Source organism: Triticum dicoccoides, chromosome 4A (assembly GCF_002162155.2).
Source record: "Triticum dicoccoides isolate Atlit2015 ecotype Zavitan chromosome 4A, WEW_v2.0, whole genome shotgun sequence".
Classification (NCBI taxonomy): domain Eukaryota; kingdom Viridiplantae; phylum Streptophyta; class Magnoliopsida; order Poales; family Poaceae; genus Triticum; species Triticum dicoccoides.
Window position 1 is genome coordinate 736948665 of NC_041386.1, and position 8752 is coordinate 736957416.

The following is an 8752-nucleotide window of genomic DNA, read 5'->3' on the forward strand; positions in this document are numbered from 1 at the left end:
TTATTTTGTACGGCATATATTATTAGGTCATTATTATGACTAGCAAACATGTATGTATGGTGCAACCGGAGAAACAATCATCTTGTCCACCTACTCAGTGGACGTAGTCAATCCCAAGGCGATGAGCTCTGTCACTCTAGCACACAGCATTCGTGAGTCAATTCTCGCTCCGATTTGTATTCCTGTGGACTCGTAATTGTTTGGAAACATAGTAGAAAAAAAATTGCCCTATGATCAAGATCCTGGATCACTATGAAGATACACACAAGATTAGATCGAGTCGTTACGAACTTCGAGTTGCAGTGGAAGAAAGTTGGTGTAGTTAGTTCTTGAAGTCCCTTGAACCGTCCACGACGACCCTAGAACCGTCCACAACAATCCCTCGAACCGAGAACTGAAACGACATCTCTACAGATTGCACACATACGAGCTGATCCGTCAGAGCTTCACTGCCCAGAGCATAGCATCGCCGGCACCCCAAAAAAAGTAAGTTCAAACATTATTTTGTACGGCATATAGTATTAGGTCATTATTATGACTAGCAAACATGTATGTATGTTGCAACCGGAGAAACGATCATGTTCTCCACCTACTCACAGTGGACGTAGTCAATCCCAAGGCGATTAGCTTTGTCACTCTAGCACACAACATTCATGAGTCACTTCTCGCTCCGACTTGTATTTATGTGGAATCGTAATTGTTGGGAAACATAGTAGAAAATAAAAAATTGTCCTATGATCAAGATCCTGGATCACTATGAAGATGCACACATGATTAGATCGGATCGTTACCAAGTTTTGAGTTGCAGCGGAAGAAAAATTGGTGTAGATAGTTCTTGAAGTCCCTCGAACAGTCCATGACGATCCGTAGAACCGTCAACGACAATCCCTCGAACCAAAGACTAAAATTACAACATCTCTACAGATTGCACACATACGGGCTTCATGATCCGGCAGAGCTTCATCGCCCAGAGCATAGCATTGCCGGATAATTAAAGGAGGGCGGAAGAGAACCGCACAGGGCTCTCTATTATCTAGATAAGAAAAAAAAATAGAGGTAGCTCTAATCTACTTGTATTTGTAAATGGGAATCACACTTGCTCAAGTTAGGTCCCATATTGCCAAGTTAAAAAAAATTAAGTACTTTGTTCAAGTTGTTGCTTAGCTTGGGAACAATCTTGTGATCCTCCGTAAGACATCGCCACACGACCTCTATTTTTATATAATGGTTGAATAAAAAGTTTACACTTGATAGAATTTCTCTAAAAGAAAAAGTTATGGAGTAGCTCAACCCCATGGTGTTTTATACAATAGATTTGGTGGACCTTGCTTCGGGCATTGTTTATACGGAATCGATATTCCATAGTATTCAAGAGTATGCCAAAATGTACTTTGCATTCCTACATGGTGCTTCAGCTTCTTGCTGGTGCCATCGCCTTGTCACTATATGCGCGTTCACGATTGTAAATGTGATTTCGTCACCTCTCTTGATGTTATGCTAAGAACTCCACTGGCCAACTAACGATTCACCAGAGTTTCTGCTTGGATTTCAGCTATGAATTTGTTAACGTTCGCACTGGCAACACTGCAGCGAATATTATTCAGCTTTCTCTTGAGTGTGTGTATGTGGTAGTAAATAAGTACTGATCGCACGAGCTCAAAAGAGACAACATATTGGTCCATAATACTCAAACTTAAGCGACAACGAAACCCCGTATATATCACCTTTTGGCATAATCTTGAGAACTCAGAAGTACTCCCTCCATTTTTATTTACTCTGCATATTAGGTTTGACTGGAGTCAAACTTTGTAAAGTTTGACAAAGCTATAAAAAATATAAATATTTTTCATAAAAAGTCAAAATGATGTAAAAGCGCATTCGATATTGAATCTAATGGTATTGATTTGTTATTGTTTATGTTAATATTTTTTCTTATAAACTTTTTCAAAGTTTACAAAACTTGACTTCGACCAAAACTAATACGGGAACTAAATAAAATTGAAGGGAGTACCTATTCTGGATGCACCACAATGGAAGTAAGTGCCTGAGTGCCTTGACTTGAGAACGTTAGTGGGCATGAATGAAACGCTCGATATCTTGACTTTTTATATAACTCTTTGTGCTCAAGTTTGTTTAAAAGGAAAAACAACAAAAAGAAATGAATAAGCTAATAAGTAAGAGGATTCAAGTCACTAGTAGAAAAGGGGGCAATGGTCCAGGCCGGGTCAGCCCATTAGTTCCGGTTCAGTCCAGAACCGGGACCAATGGTGGCATTGGACCCGGTTCCTGAGCCCCGGGGGCCGGCCGGGCCACGTGGGCCATTGGTCCCGGTTCGTCTGGACCTTTTGGTCCCGGTTGGTGGGATGAACCGGGACCAATGGGCCTCGCTCCTGGCCCACCACCATTGGTCCCGGTTGGTGGCTTGAACAGGGACCAAAGGCTACCCTTTAGTCCCGGTTCATGCCACCAACCGGGACCAATGAGGTGCCTATATATACCCCCTCGCGTAAGAGCAGAGCACACTGCTCTGTTTTTTCTGGCCGCCGAGGGGGAGAGGGCTTGGTGGTGCTCTAGCTCACCTCCTATGCACACAAGGTGTTCGATGGAATGCCCGAGCCACACTACTTAAGCTTTCTCCTCTCCAAGCTCGACTTCCAAGCTCCATTTTTCTTAATATCTGTCTAGGTTTAGCGGTCCGTCACGCCTCGTCCCCGTCTTCACCGCCGTCGATCACCCGCGCCGATCTCATCGCCGGCACCACCGTGGTGAGCCTCTTATTCTTATATTCTTTCTAAAAGAAAAAATATTCTTACTTGTATGTTTAGATAGATACTTGTATTATTTTCTTACTTTTATTATTGCTTCTTATATAGTGCGATGGTTTTGGCATCCGCCCCCGTCGGCCCTCGTCCTGTCTATGATTCGGATGTGGTATATATTATCTTTTCATATCTATTGGTTCATTTATTGTTTATGAAAATTATGCCGACCAACATGACATAGATTTTATTTATCTAGGAGGTTGTTGAACCGGAAATTCCAACCGACCCTATTGTCGAGAGGTTAAATTTAGTTGAAGAAGAAAATAATTTCTTGAAGAAAAAAATAAGAAAAATTGAGGAGGAGAGGATGATATTGGAGTTGCATGTTGCAGATGTCGTCGATGATCAAAAGATCAAGATGGATGCAATGCGCTTGAAGATTAGAAAGATTAGAAAATATGCCATTCATACCGAGGCTTGGTATCATTATGTCGTTGGATCAGTTGTTACCTTGGTTGCGATTATGATCGCATTTGTTTTCACATTGAAATGTTTTACATAGTCTCAATGTATGGTTTAATTAATTTAGATGCTCTGCAGAGCTTTATGTTGTTCTGTAATGATTTCCGCTTGAAGATGAGAACTATGTATGTACTTTGGTTTTAATGTGATGATGAACTTCTATTAATTTGGTCACTTAATTATCTATTCATGATGTTCTGTAATGATTTTTGACACACTTAATTATATATAATGCACGCAGATGAACCGGCAATGGATGTACGGTAACAGACACACCTCCGAATACATTAAGGGTGTGCATGATTTTCTCGAAGTGGCTGAGGCAAACAAGCAGAATGGTTTTATGTGGTGTCCATTCCCTATATGTGGGAATACGAAGTCTTACTCTGATTGGAAAATCCTTCACACCCACCTGCTTTACAAGGGTTTCATGCCACACTATAATGTTTGGACGAGGCACGGAAAAATAGGGGTTATAATGGAAGACAACGAAGAAGAAGAGTACGATGACAACTATGTGCCCCCTGAATACGGTGATGCTACTGAGCATCAAGAGGAACCAGACGATGTGCACGATGATGCTGCAACGGGCGAAGCTGCTGAAGATCAAGAGGAACCAGACAATGTGCCCGATGATGATGATCTCCACCGGGTCATTATCGATGAAAGGACGCAATGCGAAAGTCAAAAGGAGAAGCTGAAGTTTGATCGCATGTTAGAGGATCACCAAAAAGGGTTGTACCCCAGTAGCGAAGATGGCAACACAAAGCTCGGTACCATACTGGAATTGCTGCAGTGGAAGGCAGAGAATGTTGTGCCAGACAAAGAATTTGAGAAGCTACTGAAAATATTGAAGAAGAAGCTTCCAAAGGATAACGAAATGCCCGATAGTACATATGCAGCAAAGAAGGTCTTATGCCCTCTAGGATTGGAGGTGCAGAAGATACATGCATGCCCTAATGACTGCATCCTCTACCGCGGTGCGTACAAGGATCTGAACGCATGCCCGGTATGCGGTGCATTACGGTATAAGATCGGACGAGATGACCCTGGTGATGTTGACGGCGAGCCCCCCAGGAAGAGGGTTCCTGCGAAGGTGATGTGGTATGCTTCTATAATACCACGGTTGAAACGTCTGTTCAGAAATGGAGAGCATGCCAAGTTGATGCGATGGCACAGTGAGGACCGTAAGAAAGACGGGAAGTTGAGAGCACCCGCTGACGGGTCGCAGTGGAGAAAAATCGAGAGAAAGTACTTGGCTGAGTTTGCACGTGACCCAAGGAACGTATGGTTTGCTTTAAGCGCGGATGGCATTAATCCTTTCGGGGAGCAGAGCAGCAATCACAGCACCTGGCCCATGACTCTATGTATGTATAACCTTCCTCCTTGGATGTGCGTGAAGCAGAAGTTCATTATGATGCCAGTTCTCATCCAAGGCCCTAAGCAACCCAGCAACGACATTGATGTGTACCTAAGGCTATTAGTTGAAGAACTTTTACAGCTGTGGAATGGAAACGGTGTACGTATGTGGGATGAGCACAAACAGGAGGAATTTGACCTAAAGGCGTTGCTATTCGTGACCATCAACGATTGGCCCGCTCTCAGTAACCTTTCAGGACAGACAAACAAGGGATACCACGCATGCACGCACTGTTTACTTGACACCAAAAGTATATACTTGGGAAGCTGCAGGAAGAATGTGTACCTGGGCCATCGTCGATTTCTTCCGACCAACCATCAATGTCGAAAGAAAGGCAAGCATTTCAAAGGCGAGGCAGATCACCGGAAGAAGCCCGCCATGCGTACCGGTGATCACGTACTTGCTATGGTCAATGATTTACATGTAATCTTTGGAAAGGATCCCGGTGGACTAGCTGTTCCGAGTGACGCTGGGGGACACACACCCATGTGGAAGAAGAAATCTATATTTTGGGACCTACCCTACTGGAAAGACCTAGAGGTCCGCTCTTCGATCGACGTAATGCACGTGACGAAGAACCTTTGTGTGAACCTGCTAGGCTTCTTGGGCGTGTATGGGAAGACAAAAGATACACCTGTGGCACGAGATGACCTGCAACGTTTGCACGAAAAAGACGGCATGCCTCCGAAGCAGTATGAAGGTCCTGCCAGCTATGCTCTTACCAAAGAAGAGAAGGAAATACTCTTTGAATGTCTGCTTAGTATGAAGGTCCCGACTGGCTTCTCGTCGAATATAAAGGAAATAATAAATATGGCTGAGAAAAAGTTTCAGAACCTAAAATCTCATGACTGCCACGTGACTATGACACAACTGCTTCCGGTTGCAATGAGGGGGCTTCTACCGGAAAACGTCTAATTAGCCATTGTGAAGCTATGTGCATTCCTCAATGCAATCTCTCAGAAGGTGATCGATCCAGAAATCATACCAAGGCTAAGGAGTGATGTGGCGCAATGTCTTGTCAGTTTCGAGCTGGTGTTCCCACCATCCTTCTTCAATATCATGACACACGTCCTAGTTCATCTAGTCGACGAGATTGTCATTCTGGGGCCCGTATTTCTACACAATATGTTCCCCTTTGGGAGGTTCATGGGAGTCCTAAAGAAATATGTCCATAACCGCGCTAGGCCAGAAGGAAGCATCTCCATGGGCCATCAAACAGAGGATGTCATCGGGTTTTGTGTTGACTCCATTCCTCGCCTTAAGAAGATAGGTCTCCCTAAATTGCGGTATGAGGGGAGACTGACTGGAAAAGGCACACCTGGAAGGGACTCAATAATATGTAAGGACGGATATTCTTGGTCTCAAGCACACTGCACAGTTCTACAGAACTCTACCTTGGTGACCCCTTATGTCGATGAACACAAGAACAGTCTACGCTCCAAACATTCGGAGCAGTACGACGACTGGATTACATGTGAACACATCAGGATTTTCAGCAGTTGGTTGGAAACACGTCTCAAAGGTGACAATACTGTTTGTGATGAGTTGTAGTTGTTGTCCAGGGGAGCATCTTCGACTGTTACGATTTGGAAAGGATACGAGATAAATGGGAATACATTTTACACGATTGACCAAGATCAAAAGAGCACCAACCAAAACAGCAGTGTCCACTTTGATGCAGCCACCGAGAGGGGAAATGACACATATTATGGTTACATAGTGTACATATGGGAACTTGACTACGGAGTAGATTTTAAGGTCCCTTTGTTTAAGTGCAAATGGGTCAATCTGTCAGGAGGCGGGGTATAGGTAGACCCACAGTACGGAATGACAACAGTGGATCTGAGAAATCTTGGGTACACTGACGAACCGTTAGTCCTAGCCAATGATGTGGCACAGGTTATCTATGTGAAGGACATGTCTACCAGACAGAGAAAAAGAAAAGATAAGGAAGCGAATACATCATACGATGAGTCAAAGCGCCACATAGTTCTTTCAGGAAAAAGGGACATCGTGGGAGTGGAGGGCAAGACAGACATGTCTGAAGATTATGAAAAGTTTCATGAAATTCCTCCCTTCAAAGTCAAGGCTGACCCCAGCATCCTGATAAATGATAAAGATTATCCATGGTTACGGCGCAATAAGCAAATGACACAAGCGAAGAAAAAGTGAAGACTTTCTCCCGCAACTATTATGATGATACCATGCCAACTTTGTAACAGACGAGTACGATACCATTATCCGTTTTGTACATGCACATGCTATGTGGGTGAAATTATGATACCATGCCAACTTTCAACTTTTTCAGAGTTCATTTGAAATGCCTTAATGTCTTATGGTTCGGCCCGCTCTATACCATTAATTAATGCCGGTTCGTTCCTTGTCAACTATGTTCTCACCAAGAACACTCTCAAGAGCGCAGCCACGTGGGCCATTGATCCTGGTTCGTCTGGACCTTTTGGTCCCGGTTCCACGCATGAACCGTGCCCAATGCGCCTCGCCCCTGGCCCATGACCATTAGTCCTGGTTTGTGCCACAAACCGGTACTAAAGGGTTGGTCCTCATTGCGCTCAGAGTTTAGTCCCACCTCGCCAACCGAAGGGCGCTCACACCGGTTTATAAGCCCGTCCCTCTCTGCCTTGTTGAGCTCCTCTCAAAGTGAAAATAGATGCCCCTATACAGGGAATTTGACTAAATTCATTGTGAATTTCTCTGAAATTCATAGGAATTTATTAAGAATTTAGGTTGAACTTTCTCTATAGGCTCATCTATGTTATTTTTTTTAGTAAAGTTAATCACAAACTTGTGATTCACACAAATTTTAACTATTCAAATTTGAAAACTAATGGCACTAACAGAAAGTTTATAATTTTGCTAACCTAAAAGCAAAAAGAATTAAAATTAAAGCAAACAACAAAAGAAAATAAATAATGCAGAAAACAAAACAAAAAAACTAGAAACAAAATAAAAATATCAACAATAAGTATTTTGTTGTAAGTAGAAACAAAATAAAATAAATAAAGCAACAAAGAAAACAAAAAAGTGTTTTCAAATTTGAAAACTAATGGCACTAACAGAAAGTTTATAATTTTTCTAAAACTAAAAGCAAAAAAGAATTAAAAAATAAAGCAAAAAACAAAAGAAAATAAATAATGCAGAAAACAAAACAAAAAAACTGGAAAAAAATTAAAAATAGCAACAATAAGTATTTTGTTAAAAGTAGAAACAAAATAAAATAAATAAAGCAGGAAAGAAAACAAAAAAACAAAAAAAGTGTTTTCAAATTTGAAAACTAATGGCACTAAGAGAAACTTTATAATTTTCCTAAAACTAAAAGCAAAAAGAATTAAAAAACTGGAAAAATAAATAAAAATAGCAACAATAAATAAAGAAAACAAAAAAACAAAAAAAGTGCCTCCTACTGGGCCCCACGGCTTGAATACAACTAGAAACCCTACCATGGGCCAGGATTCAAGCCCGCAGAAGGCCCAGCAGGCCCACAGGCAAACCAGTGTCAGATTAGGCCCATAGGCCTGCAGTTCGGAGGAGTTTGAGTGGGAAGAGGCAGTGGAGCTTATAAACAGGTGCGGGCGCTCTCAACTAGCAAGGTGGGACTAAACGTCCCACCGCACCAGTTCCAGCACAAGGCCTTTGGTCCCGGTTGGTTCCACCAACCGGGTCTAAAGGGGTGCAACGGTCCCAGTTCGTGGCTCCAACCGGGACCAATGCCCCCCCTTTAGTCCCGGTTGGTGCCATCAACCGAGACCAAAGGCCGCCGCTTCCCGCCCTTTGGGCTGCCGAAAACTGGTCTTTGGTCCCGGTTGGTGGCACAAACCGGGACTAAAGGGGAGCATTGGTCCCGGTTGGTGCCACGAACCGGGACCAATGCTTCGACTATATAAGAAACACTTGTGAAAAAATCTCAGTTTTCATCGCCAGTTGCCCCCATCCCCCGACGACGCCGAACTCATCGACGCCGTCAGGCTGCTCCACCTCGCCGCCGCCGCCGCCGCCGCCAAGGCCGTCGCCTCCCCGAGCCCGCCCCGAG

The 8752-nt window shown here is 43.3% G+C and overlaps 1 pseudogene; it reads right to left on the reverse strand.

Moving 5' to 3' along the window:
* Positions 1 to 8752, reverse strand: part of LOC119284352 — a 41012-nt pseudogene that overhangs the window by 10547 nt on the left and 21713 nt on the right.